Below are 16,985 nucleotides of genomic sequence, written 5' to 3'. Positions count from 1 at the left end.
TGTGTATCACAATGCACTCCCCTTATAAAATTGAGATCATGCAAAACCCTGCTGCCTATCTCCTTACTTACAAAAATTCCTATTCACCATAACCCCTGCGCTCACCAACCTACACTGACTAATGCTTTGATTTTAAAATTCTCATTTTGGTTTCATGGCCTTCTATGGCTTTGCCTCTCTCTATTCTCAATAATTTTCCCCAATTCTACAACCCTTTGAGCTTGTAGCCATCTGGGATAGCCACTTCCAGAATACAAAACGGATGATCGCAATGACTGTAGGGAAATATGAACAATGTTAGGAAAGCAAGTAGGCACAGAGCCTGTATGCGTATTGAGAAGGCAGCTCCCGGACAAGACTGAAACAGTAGGTCAATTAACATATTGATGGCCCATCTCCGTGAACAAAGGAAAGACAATCAAGCAACCGATCTAGCTCCAGACACCCCGGCGCCAGTTCCCCAAACCGAAAGCGTAAACAAAGCCAGGCCAACAGCCACCCAGGACACGCCCAGCCATCAGGGCACCCACCCCTTTATTGGTCAAGATCAATACGAGTAATCAAGATACGGCCCAATTAATTGGGGCCAAGTTCAAGACCTGCCCAAAAGCGCGTGAAGCCCCTTCGAGTATAAGAAGAAACCCCAGAGAGAGAATCGCTCTCTTGGACTCGATTCTCAAAGTGGAGAGACCCGTCCACCAGCTTCACCAGAAGCAAGTAAGTCCAAGGTCAACGCTCGCTTCCAGATGGACCACCTTAGCTGTTCTCCTGTACCACTTCGAACCCAACGACCTCAGATCTGAACAACGGCCATTGTTCCTCTGACTGAGTGGGCACCCGAAGTTAAGTATAGGCGTTAGCGTTAGAGATAGATATTACAGTATGTGTAAATAAATAGTATTGACTTTGAACTAACTAACTGGTGTATTGGCTCTTTGATCAGTATTCGGGTTTGAACCTTGTGGCGGTATCAAAAGATACCTGACGACTCTAAAGCAAACATAATTAGGATTAAGGAAGGCGACCATATTGACTGCCATATTTAGAACCAAATAAATATAGCAACAAGCTACCTGTACTTCTCTTAATTCTGGCCTCTTGAGCACACCCAGTTTTAGTTGCTCTACTATTGGTAGCCATGCCTTCAGCTGCTGAAACTTTAAACTCTGAAATTTCCTTCCTAAAGCTCTCTGTCTTTACTTTTCTTTTCTTTAAAACCCACTTCTTCGATCAAGCTTTTGGCCACTTCCCTAATACTGCCTTAAGAGGCTTAGTGTCACATTGTGCTTTGTTTTGCTTCTGTGAAGTGCTTTGGGACATTTTATTGCATTAAAGGTGCCACATAATTTGGACCCATTTGACAAACGACACTAGTGGATGAAATTCTATAAATTTCTCTCCAATGTATACTCATGATCAAGTCATTTATCCGTATCCTGGACGTATAAATAATAATATTCTGAGAAAAACAGTAAGTATATGTGCAACTGAATTCCTTAGTCTTCATGGAACAACAACAAAGCACACTGAGTAACATTCCTGACTATGGCTTTCTGTTTTTCACTCCTGTTTTTCCAAAAGTTTTCATTCATGTCCCTTTAATTGAGTTTGCAGTTCTGTTTACAGAGTTACAGCGACAGTTCCCAACACACTCTTGTTTCCAGGAACTGCTTGCTATTCCCCGCAGGGTCAAAAATGTCAGCCTGTGACAGGCAGCTAGAATCACAAAAGTAACCACAAATCTCAGAGGCCTCAATGGGATAGCTGGAGTAGGCGGAGTAAAATTCCATTGACTCTACCAATCAGAATGGAGGAACATTATGATAAACAGCTCCTGAAGCTGGGTACAGCCAGTACATTGTGTTCCCTCAGTGAAAAACAACTCAGTCCTGCTTTGCTTAAAGCGAGAAACAAATCTGTTAATTTCTAATTTTAATCAGTTTTTGGAACAGCATATCCAGGTTATTCTTTTTCAAAATCACTCTCTGATTGTTTCTATATTAGCAAGCCACACAAAAGGAAAGTTTAAAACCTTTGAAGAAAAAAATGTCTGAGCCAATGAATGCTGTGGACTTTGCCCACCAATCACTCACTGGATCTAAAATAAATTAACAATGTTCAGATCGGGGCAGCACGGTGGCACAGTGGTTAGCATTGCTGCCTATGGCGCTGAGGACCCGGGTTCAAATCCCAGCCCTGGGTCACTGTCCGTGTGGAGTTTGCACATTCTCCCCGTGTCTGCGTGGGTTTCACCCCCACAACCCAAAAGATGTGCAGGGTAGGTGGATTGGCCATGCTAAATTTCCCCTTAATTGGAAAAAATAATTGGGTACTCTAAATTTATTAAAAAAAAACAAAAAAAAAAAAAAAACAATGTTCAGATCAAGCGTGGACAATGTTCGATTAAAAATATATTAAATGTGACATTTTAAAGGATGGAATCTAACAATGCAGCTCAGCACCATGTATTCAATTAGTCCTCTGAAGATCCAATTCCAGGTGTACTGCCAGATGGTAGTGATGGAAAAATTCTGGAAAGAGACCGCTTCCCAAATGAAGGAGGAAAAGTGAAAAATGGAGAAACAAAATCACAATTTCTGTATGTAAAAGATTGAGCAACAGGTTACAATGCACAAAAATGATTTCAGTTGCAGTATGACATACTATGCACACCTACATACAATGGAACACACACGTATGACATGAGTTTGCAGCACTTATATAATAAAAAAAGAATACATGCTATACGCAAAAACCACAAAGTCCTTTCTCATCATAAAGATTGAAGGAGCTCGGGCTTTTCTCACTGGAGCGAAGAAGGAAGAGAGGTGACTTGATAGAGGTGTACGAGGCGATGAGAGGCATGGATAGAGTGGATAGCTAGAGACTTTTCCCCAGGGCGGAAATGGCTGTTACGAGGGGGACATAGTTTTAAGGTGATTGGAGGAAGGTATCGCGGAGATGTCAGAGGTCCGGTTCTTTACGCAGAGAGTGGTGGGTGTGTGCAATGCACTGTCAGCAGAGGTGGTGGAGTCTCAGTCATTTAAGCAATTCTTGGACAGGCACATGGACAGCAGTAAATTGAAGGGGTGTAGGTTTGGTTGACCTTGGATTAGGATAAATGGTCGGCACAATATTGTGGGCCGAAGGGCCTGTATTGTGCTGTTCTATGTCTATAATGTACAGCAAGATTGGCTTGAATGGACAATGGTTTTCAAAGTAAGTTTCTATTCTTTGAGAAAATGTATTTTCATTTTAGATCACTTTGTAGATATTAGAAAATGTGTAGCAATCAAACAATCCAAGCAGCTTTTCTTTCTAAATCTTTGCTAAACTTCAATGATGTGTAAATGTACATGCATTATTTTGTTTTACGTGTTACTCTCAATTGTATTAGAGAGTAGAAAATAATCAATGGGTCCCTGGCAGAGAAACATTAGTGAAGCACATCATACATGGTAGAAACTTGAAATGCACACAAAACAAATCAATTACAAACCCTATTTACAACAAGAAAAAAAACTACTTAGTAAACATACAAGCAATTCAAGTCCCTCGATGTAATTTGCCATAAATGACTGAATGAACTTCAAAATGGCCTTCTTATAGACCTGTGCTGACTACTTTTGCTCCATTATATTTATACAAACATTTTTGCTTCCTCTCATCAGAATATCCTCTAAATTACTTACCATTTTCTTCCTATCTCTTTCCTAAACATACTGATTCATTTTTGGGATACAGTTTCACAAATGTCTCTCAATATGGTGTCTCCCCCAAATGCCTATTCATAATTTGTCCCCCGATAAAAAGAATATCATCAGACAGATTCAAGTGTGGAGAACATCAAAGCCACACTTGACTTTCCAGTAATTCTTATGAGATAGCAGTTGGCAGTAAAGCTCTGGGGTTGATTTTTTACCTAAACTAGGAAACACCAAGTTCAATGGAGCCAGTTAAGCTAATAGGATGCAAATTAGAGATCAAACCTGTGACCTTCTACATCTGTAAGGCACAGCATCATGCAGAGTGTTGCATTTCTTCATTATGTAATTGGAAGAGCTCTATCTGTACACTTACTACCATAACATGCAGAGGAGAGAAAGAGAGAGGAAGTGATTGAGTGACTGAGTGAGTGTGAGTGAAATAGACAGTTTCTAGGTTTGGCAGCTTTCCATTTACCAAAAAAAGTGATTCTAAATCCACAATAGGTGGTGTACATCTGCAATGCAAGACTAGCCATCTAATTTACTTCTTTGAAGGGCGTGTGATGTGTTGTAGTTATCTACCAAGGGACAGTAAAACTATTCCAATAAGAGTTTGTACTTTCTCCCAGTGTCTGTGTGGGTTTCCTCCGGGTGTTCCGGTTTCCTCCCATGGTTCAAAGATGTGCAGGTTAGGTGGATTGGCCATGATGAATAGGATATGGGAATAGGGCGGAGGAGTGACCCTAGGTAGGGTGCTCTTTTGGAGGGTTGGTGCCCTCCAAATTCAATTTGGTGCCATTTTGGAGTCCAATATTCAATTTGAATTATAAAATAATATTAAGTTAATGTTGTAAGAGGTAGTAGGACAAATGACTAAACGTTTGACTGAAGGGGCAAGTTCTAAGAAGTGTCTTTAAAGAGGTAACAGAAGTCGAAAAGTAGAGCGGTTCAGTGGGAAAGAATTGCAGATCTTAGGACCTACCCAAATGAAGACATTGCTGTCAATGATGCAGTGACTACAATTAAGCATGCACAAGAGAACAGAATTGGAAGAGCTCAGGGTTTATTGAGGCTGCAGGGGGCTAGATGCAGAGGGACAAGGGTATGAGGGGATTTGAAAGTAGGGATCAAAATTTTAAAGATGGAGACATTCCCGGAACAAGCATGGGGTAATGAGTTAATTGGCTTTTTTGCAAGCTAGGAAACAGGCAGCTGAGTTTTGGATGAGTTTGAATTTACGTTAGGTGGAAGGCTTGCCAAGAGTTCATTGGAAAAGTAAATTCTAGAGATAACAACGACACGGATGAGGATTTTATCAGCAGATCGGCTGAGGCTAGGGCAGAGTTCAGTGATATTACAGAAGTGAAAGTAAGCGGTCTTGGTGATGGAGTGAATATGCGGTCAGAAGCTCATCCTGGTGTCAATTACAACAGCAAGGTTGCAAACAGACTGGGTTAGCTACAACCAATTGCCAGGGAGGAAGATGAAGCTAATGGCTAGGGAATGGTGCATGAGCCAGAAACGAAGACAATGGCTTTGGTCTTCCCAATATTTAGTTTGAGGAAATTTCTACTTACCAGTAGTGGATATTGGACAAGCAGTCTGATAATGTAGAGGGGGTGGAGAGGTAAAGAAAGGTGGTGGTGAGGTAGAATTGGATGTCATCAGTGTCACTGTAGAGACTAACACGATTATAAATTATGTTGACAAGGGCAACATGCAGATGAGAAATAGGTGTGGGTCAAGGATAGAACCTTGGGGACACCAGAGGTAACAGTTCAGGAGCGGGTGAGGAGCCATTGCAAGTAATTATATGACTGGATAGGTAAAAATAGAACCAGACGAGGTCAGTCCCACCCAACTGATAGAGATGAGGGGTTGGAGGTAGATGGTGTGATCCACCACATCAAAGGCTGGAAATGGTCGAGAGGGAAGAGGAGGAATAATTTACCATGGCCGTAGTCACAAAGGATGCAACTTGTGACTTTGTTAAGAGGAGTAGCAGCATTGAAGTAGAAAAGCACAAACATTATTCCAAAAGTTCAAAAAAATCTACAAAGAAATCGACATGGTCTGGAATTAGATGACCATTTAAAATGTAAAAGTAGGGACTTCCGGTTGCGGCTATGCGGAGCTAAGCCGCACGTTCGGCAGCTCCCGCTATTTAGGGACTTTTGGGCCGTTTCGAGGGCCCCAAACGGTGCTGTTTCTATGCATCCCGGTGGGGGAAGGTGCCTGGAAGAACTTGCCCCACACTATATGGTGCTCACCAGGAGTGGGAAGAAGAAAAAGGCTGCAGTAACTCCCCCAAAAAAACGGGGGAAGAAAAACAAAATGGCGGCCGGCGCTCCCGCTATTTAGGGACTTTTGGGCCATTTCGAGGGCCCCAAACGGTGCTGTTTCTACGCATCCCGGTGGGGGAAGGTGCCTGGAAGAACTTGCCCCACACTATATGGTGAAAAAGGCTGCAGTAACTCCCCCCAAAAAACGGGGGAAGAAAAACAAAATGGCGGCCAGCGCTCCCGCTATTTAGGGACTTTTGGGCCGTTTCGAGGGCCCCAAACGGTGCTGTTTCTATGCATCCCGGTGGGGGAAGGTGCCTGGAAGAACTTGCCCCACACTATATGGTGAAAAAGGCTGCAGTAACTCCCCCCAAAAAACGGGGGAAGAAAAACAAAATGGCGGCCAGCGCTCCCGCTATTTAGGGACTTTTGGGCCGTTTCAAGGGCCCCAAACGGTGCTGTTTCTATGCATCCCGGTGGGGGAAGGTGCCTGGAAGAACTTGCCCCACACTATATGGTGAAAAAGGCTGCAGTAACTCCCCCCAAAAAAGGGGAAGAAAAACAAAATGGCGGCCGGCGCAACACCCGAGGACTGGTGGAAGTGGGTGCAGGAGCAACAGGCCTCGCTCCTACGTTGTATTGCTGAGCTGAAGGCTGAGCTGCTGGACTCCATGAATGCAACTACGACCAAGCTGCTTGGGACCCAGGAGGCCCAGGAGGAGTCTATTCGGGAGTTGCAGCGGCAGGCCGTTGAAAGAGAGGAGGAGGCCGTTGTCCTCGTGGGGAAAGTGGAGTTGCACGAGGCACTTTATAACGGGCAGCACGGTAGCATGGTGGTTAGCATAAATGCTTCACAGCTCCAGGGTCCCAGGTTCAATTCCCGGCTGGGTCACTGTCTGTGCGGAGTCTGCACGTCCTCCCCGTGTGTGCGTGGGTTTCCTCCGGGTGCTCCGGTTTCCTCCCACAGTCCAAAGATGTGCGGGTTAGGTGGATTGGCCATGCTAAATTGCCCTTAGTGTCAAAATAAGGTTAATGGGGGGGGGGGGGGGGGGGTTACTGGTATAGGGTGATCATTGCTCGGCACAACATCGAGGGCCGAAGGGCCTGTTCTGTGCTGTTCTGTTCTATGTTCTATAAAAAGTGGCGGGAGGAGGAGCTGGACGTTCGCACGAGGTGAAAGAATCTGAGGATCCTGGGCCTGGCGGAGGGGTCGGATCTCCCGGCGTATGTGACCACGATGTTGAGCTCGTTGATGGGAGCGGGGTCCTTCCATTTGCCCCTGGAGCTTGAGGGAGTGCACAGAGTGATGGTCAGGAGGTCCAAGGCAGGTGAGCCCCCGAGGGCGGTGCTGGGGCGGTTCCACCGATTCAGTGACCGGGAGTGTGTGCTGTGCTGGGCCAAGAAAGAGAGGAGCAGTAAATGGGAGAATTCGGTAGTGAGGATCTACCAGGACTGGAGTGCGGAGGTGGCTAAGCGGCGGGGCGGGTTCAACCGGACTAAGGCGGTGCTTCAAGCTAAGCAGGTCAGGTTTGGAATGCTGCAGCCTGCACGCCTGTGGGTGACATACAAGGACCGGCACCATTACTTCGAGTCCCCGGAGGAGGCGTGGGCCTTTGTACAGGAGGAGAAGCTGGACTCGAACTAGGGCCTGGGGACATACTTTGTTTCCGCTGTGGCTGTTTTGTTCCAACTGTTTCAACTTTTTTAACTTCGACGTGTGTGTGTTATGTATGCTGGTTTTCTGTTTGCTCTGTTTACGGGTGGGTTTGTTTGTTGGGCATGGTTGTGGGTTAAGTGGGGAGTGTTGGGGGTTTGTGTTCTATATGTTCTCTTCTGTACGGGGCTGGGGATTGAGGGGAAACTGGATTTTGGGGAACTGCGTCAGAAGGGTGGGGTGTGGCAGTGTGAAAGCGAGGGCTTTCCTCTGGTTTCCCGCGCTGCGGGGCAGGGGGGGTGGAGCTTGCCGTGGGGGCGGGGCCTCTACGGGTCTTCTTTCACGTGCTGCAGCAATGCCAAGGAGGTGTGGCAAGAGGGGGATGACCCCATGCCGGGAGGGGATACGTTTTGGCGGGAGCTGCTGGGGTCAGCAGAAGTCAACTGACTCATGGAAGTACCGTGGAGGGTGCGTCGCGGCTATGAGGGGTCCTAGCCTGGGGGTGGGGGGGGATACCGGGTTGCTGCTGGAATGACTAGGAAGGAGCCGATGGAGGCCGGTGGGGGGGGAAGAGGAGAGGCGCCATCGCCATGGGGAACGGGTCGAGCGGGGTGTGCTGGCCTGGGGCGAACATCTGCCAAGCTATGGCTAGTTGGCGGGGGAGAGGGGAGGGTTGCCCTCTGATCCGGCTGATTACCTGGAACGTGAGGGGGCTGAACGGGCCGGTTAAGAGAACCATGGTGTTCTCCCATCTAAGGGGGTTGAAGGTGGACGTGGCTATGCTCCAGGAGACCCACCTGAAGGTGGCGGACCAGGTCCGTCTGAGGAAGGGGTGGGTGGGGCAGGTTTATCATTCAGGATTGGACGCGAAGAACCGGGGGGTGGCGATTCTAGTGGGGAAGAGGGTGGCGTTTGAGGCGGCTGAGGCAGTGTCGGACAAGGCGGGCAGATATATCATGGTGAGGGGTAGGCTGCAGGGAGAGAAGGTGGTGCTGGTGAACGTATATGCCCCGAATTGGGATGATGCTGGCTTCATGAGGCGATTGTTGGGCCGCATCCTGGACCTGGAGGCAGGGGGCCTGATCATGGGAGGAGATTTTAACACAGTGCTGGATCCCACACTGGACCGGTCCAGTTCAAGGACGGGTAGGAGACCGGCGGCGGCCAAAGTTCTGAGGGGATACATGGACCAGATGGGAGGGGTGGATCCCTGGAGGTTTGGGAGGCCGAGAGCGCGGGAGTATTCCTTTTTCTCCCATGTCCATAGGGTTTATTCCCGGATGGACTTTTTTGTCCTGAGCAGGGGATTGATTCCAAGGGTGCAGGATGCCGAGTACTCGGCCATAGCGATTTCGGACCATGCCCCACGCTGGGTTGATCTGGAGATGGGAGAGGCGCGGGACCAGCGCCCGCTTTGGCGCCAGGATGTGGGGATGCTGGCGGAGGAGGAGGTGTGTAAGAGGGTTCGGAGAAGCATTGAGGGGTATCTGGATACCAATGATACGGTGGGGATGGTCTGGGAGGCTCTGAAAGCAGTGATCCGCGGGGAGCTGATCTCCATCCGGGCCCACAGGGAAAGGAGGGAGAGGAAGGAGAGGGAGAGACTGGTGGGAGAGCTTCTGGAGGTGGACAGGAGATATGCGGAGGCACCGGAGGAAGGGTTGCTGGGAGAACGGCGCAGGTTGCAGGCCCATTTTGACTTGATGACCACCAGAAAGGCGGAGACACAGTGGAGGAGGGCGCAGGGCGCGGTATATGAGTATGGAGAGCAGGCGAGCAGGATGTTGGCGCACAGCTCCATAGGCGAGATGCGGCTAGGGAAATTGGGGGAGTGAAGGATGGGGGTGGAAATGTAATGCAGAAGGGGACAGAAGTAAACGGGGTCTTTAGGGACTTTTACGAGGGATTGTACCGGTCGGTACCTCCGAGGGGGTGGGAGGGGATGGAGAGCTTCATGAACAGGCTATGTTTCCCAAGGGTTCAAGAGAGGCTGGTAGAGGGGCTGGGGGCGCCGATAGAGTTGGAGGAGCTAGTCATGGGGATCGGGCAAATGCAGTCAGGTAAGGCCCCGGGGTCGGATGGGTTCCCGGCAGAATTTTACAAAAAAAATATGCGGACCTGGTGGGTCCCCTGCTGGTGCGAACTTTCAATGAGGCGTGGGAGGGGGGGCTTTGCCCCCGACAATGTCGCGGGCACTGATCTCTTTGATCCTAAAACGGGATAAGGACCCCTTGCAGTGTGGATCATATAGGCCTATCTCGCTCCTTAACGTAGACGCTAAGTTGCTGGCGAAGATCCTGGCTACCAGGATGGAGGATTGTGTGCCAGAGGTAATTCATGAAGATCAGACAGGATTTGTCAAGGGGCGGCAGCTCAACACGAATGTGTGGAGACTGCTCAATGTTATCATGATGCCGGCAGTGGAGGGGGAGGCGGAGATAGTGGTGGCGCTGGACGCAGAGAAAGCGTTTGATAGAGTTGAGTGGGGGTACCTGTGGGAGGTGCTGGAGAGGTTTGGATTTGGGGAGGGATTCATCAAATGGGTGAGGCTGCTTTACGTAGCGCCGATGGCGAGTGTAGTCACAAATGGAAGGAGATCGGAGTATTTTAGGCTCTATTGTGGGACCAGGCAGGGGTGTCCCCTGTCCCCCCTGCTCTTTGCACTGGCGATTGAACCGCTGGCCATGGCGCTGAGGGAGTCAGGGAAGTGGAGGGGTCTGGTGCGGGGTGGGGAGGAGCACCGGGTATTGCTGTATGCGGACGACCTGCTGTTATATGTGGCGGACCCGGAGGGGGGAATGCCAGGGGTGATGGAGCTGTTAGCGGAATTTGGGGGCTTCTCGGGCTATAAGCTAAGCTTAGGAAAGAGCGAGGTATTTGTAGTGCACCCGGGAGATCAGGAGGGGGGAATTGGGAGGCTCCCCTTCAGGAGGGCAGTGAAGAGTTTCAGGTACCTGGGGGTGCAGGTGGCCAGGAGTTGGGGGGTTCTTCATAAGCTTAACTTCACCAGACTAGTGGAACAGATGGAGGAGGAATTTAAAAGGTGGGACATGGTACCGCTATCGCTGGCGGGCAGAGTGCAATCCGTCAAAATGACGGTTCTCCCGAGGTTCTTGTTCCTCTTCCAGTGCTTGCCCATCTTTATCCCTAGGGCCTTTTTTAAAAGGGTGACCAACAGCATCATGGGATTTGTTTGGGCGCATGGCACCCCGAGGGTGAAGTGGTCTTCTTGGAGCGGAGTATAGATGAGGGAGGGGAGGGGGGGGGGGCTGGCATTGCCCAACCTCTCGGGGTACTACTGGGTGGTAAATGTGTCGATGGTGCGTAAGTGGGTGATGGAGGGGGAGGGGGCAGCATGGAAACGGATGGAGAGAGCGTCCTGTGGGGATACATGCCTGGGGGCCCTGGTAACGGCGCCGTGGCCGCTCCCTCCCACGAGGTATACCATTAGTCCGGTGGTGGCGGCTACCCTCAAGATTTGGGGGCAGTGGAGGTGACACAGGGGAGAAGTGGGGGGCTCGATGGAGGCTCCGTTAAGGGGGAACCATAGGCTCGTCCCGGGGAACGTGGATGGGGGATTTCAGGGATGGTATAGAGCGTGCATTAGACAGCTGAGGGACCTGTTTATCGACGGAAGGTTTGCGAGCCTGGGGGAGTTGGAGGAGAAATTTGGACTCCCGCCGGGAAACATGTTTAGATATCTGCAGGTAAAGGCATTTGCTAGACGGCAGGTGGAGGGATCCTGCGCTCCCCGCGAGGGGGGTGAGTGACAGGGTGCTCTCGGGGGTCTGGGTCGGGGAGGGGAAGATATCCGATATCTACAAGGTTATGCAGGAGGCGGAGGAGGCGTCAGTAGAGGAGCTGAAAACGAAGTGGGAGGGGGAACTGGGGGAACAGATCGAAGACGGGACATGGACTGATGCTCTGGAGAGGGTAAATTCTTCCTCCTCGTGTGCGCGGCTTAGCCTCATTAAATTCAAGGTGCTGCAAAGGGTCCACATGACTGGGACGAGGATGAGTAGGTTCTTTGGGGGTGAAGATAGGTGTGTCAGGTGCTCGGGGAGTCCAGCGAACCATGCCCATAAGTTCTGGGCATGCCCGGCATTGGAGGAGTTCTGGAAGGGGGTGCCGAGGGCGGTGTCAAGGGTGGTGGGATCCAGGGTCAAGCCAGGATAGGGACTCGCGATCTTTGGAGTTGGGGTAGAGCCGGGAGTGCAGGAGGCGAAAGAGGCCGGTGTGCTGGCCTTTGCGTCCCTAGTAGCCCGGCGAAGGATTTTGCTACAATGGAAGGACGGCAGGCCCCCAAGCGTGGAGACCTGGATCAATGACATGGCGGGCTTCATTAAGCTTGAGAGGGTCAAATTGGCCCTGAGAGGATTGGTGCAAGGGTTCTTTAAACGGTGGCAACCTTTCCTTGACTTTCTGGCTCAACGATAGGGTACTGGGACAGTAGAAGCAGCAACCCGGGGGGGGGGGGGGGGGGGGGGGGAACGTTGATTATGTTTGCTTATTTTATTTAAATTTGATTTATTTAATTTTAATTTATGGTTAAGTTCTCTTGTTGGGGGGGGCGGTGGGTGTGGGGGGAGTGTGATACATGTGATGTTACGGTTTGGGGGGAATTGTGGGTGTTATGGGGCTGTTAGTTGCATATTACTGCTTGTTGCTATACTTGTTGTTATATTTTTATATTTTCTGTAAAAAATTCCAATAAAAATTATTTAAAAAAAATAAAAATAAAATGTAAAAGTAAAATTGATTAGCAGAATTTTAACCCTATTTCAGATTATGCTGCTCATATGCAAATTTGTTTTTAGCAAAACAAAGTCACTGCCCACGTACAAGTCTGCTTTAACTGAACTGGCTGAGTATAACCAGCTACAGCTGGATCAATTCTATAAAAAGCTGCACAAGGAACAAACACCACACTGCCTCTGCTTTCACCTCAAGGTTACGCACAGTCATGGTGCTGATGTCACATGAACAGCTTCACAAATCTATCCTGTGAATGGACTAAGTGCCTTTCAACCAGCCTGCTCCAAATCTGTGGGATATGCTTATGAACAGTATTGCCGAGACATACACAGGTAACGTCATATGTGAGCAAATAAACAGTACACATTATATTCCTGCCAGACCACACGATTTTCTCAGAACAAAGCAGGAAACAGCAAAACTGCCCACAGGAAAAACAAACCTAATGCCCTATATCTTTTAACATACAAGTCTCCAAAGTTCATTTTATTGCCCAGCTAAATGTTCTGCTAAAATTTCCACAATCAAAAGAAAAATATGTAATACAATGTGATAGTATTATACAAACTACATCTGGCTCCTTGACATGTATAAAAAGGTTGTACGTAGAGGATTCAATTCTTATAAACCACAAGAGTGGGCGTATGATAGTTGGAGAGGATAATTTGAATTGCCAAGATGCTTTCGTGTCTGAGAACATACTCCTATGTATTTCCTATGACTTAAGAATAGTTAGAAATAAATTACTGGTTCCTTGTTAAGTAGAAAATCTGGATATTAGACGATAGTAAATGAAAAACTGAGTGAGAATTTGCAAACATGAAGCAATCCACCTAAGAAAGAGAAGGCCAGATGCAAATGAATTAGGTCTATGAATGTTATTTTCTACTTTCATAACCTTTTAAAAAAAGTTAGAGTACCCAATTATTTTTTTTCCAATTACAGGACAATTTAGCGTGACCAATCCACCTAACAAGCACAGTTTTGGGTTGGGGGTGAAACCCACACAAACATGAGGTGAATGTGCAAACTCCACATGGACGGTGACCCAGGGCCGGGATTGAACCCGGGTCCTCAGTGCGGTAGGCAGCAGTGCGAACCACTGCGCCACCGTGCTGCACCTTCTACTTTCATAACTGACGGCAGCAAATTAACTCTCATTTCATACTCGCACAGGAGACTGTACATATTCCACTCCAGTATGACTCGCAACTCGGACTCAAAACATTTTAAACTCTGTTTCTCTCTCCACAGGTGCTGCGAGACCATCTGAGATTTTTCAGCACTTTCTGTTTTAATTTTACATCAGCATCTGCAATGTTTTGCTTTTATGACGGCACATTTTGTTCCTCGTCAGCAAATCATTGCTCAACAAATTTCCTCCAGCATTTTTACCCTCCTGAAGTGGATGATTTCTAACAACTGTTTTTCCTGTTTGAGCCAAATGAAGATCACATAACTGCAGGAGGCAATCAACCAACCTTTTTCACATCCAAGCATGTCCAGACCAGCACAAATCACAACCCCATGTAGAATTTGACAGTACATTTATCAACTAAGCCATCAGTGTAGCTCCTCCATGTTTTATGAAAAATATAATAAATATTTTGTGATTGTGATCTCAAGACCTGTGTGCTAAAAAAAATGTATTATTCTGTGGGTAGAATTTTAAGGATGGCGAGGCAGTGTCAGCGCTTAACTTGCAGCCAGGCTCTCAAACTCCCATTGCCATTTAACGCTCACTTGAGCGTTGATGGGCAGTGGGTGGGACATCAGTCCACCCTCGGAAGGACGTACCGCCTGCGAGAGTTGTTGGCCAATGAGAACCTGGCCTGTCACAGCGCTGCAGTGGCCAGATGCGTTACTGCAGTGCTCTGCCTGGGACTAAGTTTTAGGACCTTCAGAAAGGTAAGTGTTGAGGGACCGAGGGACGGAAGGGTAGGGGGCACCATGCAGATTGGAAAGGGGAGGGGTGATTGCAGTGACAAGGGGATAGAAGGGAGTGGGATGGGGGATCCCAGAACTACGATATCCAGGTGGGTGAGGGGTGGGATATTCTGAGGGGGTCTTCGAAGTAAGACCCTCCCGTCCCGCTCATGATGGGGAAAAGTGTAAATATCACTTTCCCATACTACCCACACAAACTCCCACCTTCTTAAAAATGGAGGCTGGGTGGGCTATCAAGTGAATGGGTGGGTTCCCCACCCGAGGTCCTGCCCACCCAAGCATGAAAATGCGTCTGGGTTTGGGCAAGGGGGTTCCTAGGGGAATCGCCCATTCAGTTTTATGCTTCCCCGACTCAGAACCCGCCATGGGGTGGGGGTGGGGGAATTCTGCCTTGTGAATAGAGATAGTAACTATCCCAAATCACCTGAGATTATTTTTTAAAATACATAATAACCTCTTGGAAAAGAGCACAGTGGATAAAATCACAAAAGTTTTATTCCGTTTTATAGGGTGTAATAGTTTTTAAAAAGTCTGTGTGCATACATATGTGGTGGCTGGTAGATGCCGGGAGATACCTCACCCGGGCATCATGACTGCCATTGCCCTCGTGAGATCCACCCAGATCTCGCGAGGCATTGCCACTTAACTGCTCTGATGACAAATCTAACTGCTTCCCAGCATCTATTGGCCTCCCCACCGAGACCCCAGCCAGGCGCTGATAAGTACTGGTCCACGCAAACGTAGACCAGGAGGAATGGCACCTGGGGGGATTTCCCAAACCATTGGCGGCCTCTGGGTGGTCAGGGACAAGGCAGGGTAGCCGCTGGCACTCCCCCAGTGCAGGGACACCCTGGCACTGCTCAGGTGCCTGGGTTGCACTGCCAGGCTGGTTGGAGCACTGCCAGGGTGCCAGTGCCAAAGTTCACAGGTGGCACTGCCAAGGGTCAGCCCAAAGAAGGGGATCGTGAAAGAAGGGATGAGGGCGGATATGAAGGGGCCTCCAGGAGGTTGGGGGTAGGGCTCAAGGATGGGAGTCCTGGAAGGAGGGGGGGGGGGGAACGAAAGGGGTTGTGGGAAGACCCGAGACCTAAAAAGGAGGGGCCCTTGGCAACACCATGGTCGGGTTCTCACTTGGATGGGGTGTTGTGTATGCCCATGGGTGTGGGGCTTACATTGCAGGGGAGAGGGGGATGCTCAAAATCACTCAGAGATCGGGGCACCCTTTCAAAATGGTGGCCTGATCTCTGAGGGGCCGGTCTGGCCAGCGAGTTCAGCTCCCCAGTAATGGAAGAATTCTAAGCGTGAGAGAGAAACTACCCGGGGACCGAAAAAATGAGTAATTGTGGTTAGATGGCAGTGGGGAAACTCGCCGACAGAGCAACACGTCTGAAATGACATGTAGAAACGTTTCCGTTAGATCGTGCCCAGAAATGTTCTTTTCTCCATCTATTTTATTTTCTTTACAACATTTTATGTTGATTTATGTAAACAAAGCTTCTTTAAGAGAAATATAATAAAAGTAGGAAAAGTGAACAGAACTAGATCATATTGAGGAGGTCAATGCCCTCTTGGGAAAGAGGGTGCGGGGGGGGTTTAAAAGTGATAGTAAAGGAAAAGGAGAGAAAACAAGGGTTGTGTTTAGTCGAATAAAATGGAAAATGTAAAAGTTATGATGAAAGTGAGGGGCTCTGAAACATGAGGAGAGGAGGGAACAATTATAAATAAATAAGGAACTCTCCAGGAACCCAAAATACTGTAGCCACTGTTTGAAACTTGTCAACATTTACGTAACTTTCATCACTCTCACTCTATCAATTAGATTTAGAGGAACACAAACCAACACTTCAGCAGAATTTAAAAAAAAAGATATGGTGTAATATTTGTTCTTATTAAAAATGTTACTATCCTTATTAAATATTGTGATGTTCCATGAGCAGAAAAAGTGCAGATTTATAAACATCACTTGCATAAACCCACAGCTACAGACCTGCTTCCTTCTCTACAGAGAAGGATGAGATGTAATTACTAGCTCTTTTTCAATATCCACGTTATATTTGTGACCCAGATGATCAGGTATGAATGTATTTTATATATAGTATCTAATACAATAAGAGAAAATCATATATACCACAGCATGGCAGAACAGAATAGTTTGCACATCACAGCAAAATATTCTGAAGTGATCTTTGGGTGGGAGGACTTAAAAGGAAAAATAGGTCAATTGCACAAGGGTCAACTGATCATTCTGACATAAAGTCAACACTTTTACGCATTTGCAGACGAAAGTGAAACTAATTTCACTGCGTTTGATGACATTATTTCTATTGAGAGAAAGGATTTAAACCACAGAAGAAACCATCAGTATAATTTATTTAGGCCACTCACTAAGAGCAGAATATGCAACCTTCATTGGGTCCAGTCTGCAGATTCCTTATATTTTGTACAACAATGTGGAATTATGTTATCATTAATAAAGTAGGGTACAGGAACCTATATAACTTAAAACTTCCTGTTTTGTTGCCGCAGACACTTGGGTACTTTCCCTAAGCACAAGAGCATTTTAGGAGGTTATGCAATCTACATTAATTTGAAAAATTGCAATCTAATTTTAAGACTGCATAATCTGCGAATTTGCACATA

At 47.8% G+C, this 16,985-nt stretch overlaps 1 protein-coding gene and 1 long non-coding RNA gene across 8 annotated transcripts in view; one reads left to right on the top strand and one right to left on the bottom strand.

Moving 5' to 3' along the window:
• Window positions 1-16,985, bottom strand: part of spidr (scaffold protein involved in DNA repair) — a 417,755-nt gene that overhangs the window by 87,106 nt on the left and 313,664 nt on the right. The gene's annotated exons all lie outside the window — the stretch shown is intronic.
• LOC119972496 lies at window positions 12,569-14,023 on the top strand. The gene is made up of 2 exons (XR_005462059.1): window positions 12,569-12,730; window positions 13,653-14,023. It is a non-coding gene; the product is annotated as an uncharacterized LOC119972496 (long non-coding RNA).

Source organism: Scyliorhinus canicula, chromosome 10, assembly GCF_902713615.1.
Source record: "Scyliorhinus canicula chromosome 10, sScyCan1.1, whole genome shotgun sequence".
In the NCBI taxonomy this organism is placed as follows: domain Eukaryota; kingdom Metazoa; phylum Chordata; class Chondrichthyes; order Carcharhiniformes; family Scyliorhinidae; genus Scyliorhinus; species Scyliorhinus canicula.
The sequence above is the reverse complement of the archived record's forward strand: the minus strand, read 5'-3'. Positions and strand labels throughout refer to the sequence as shown.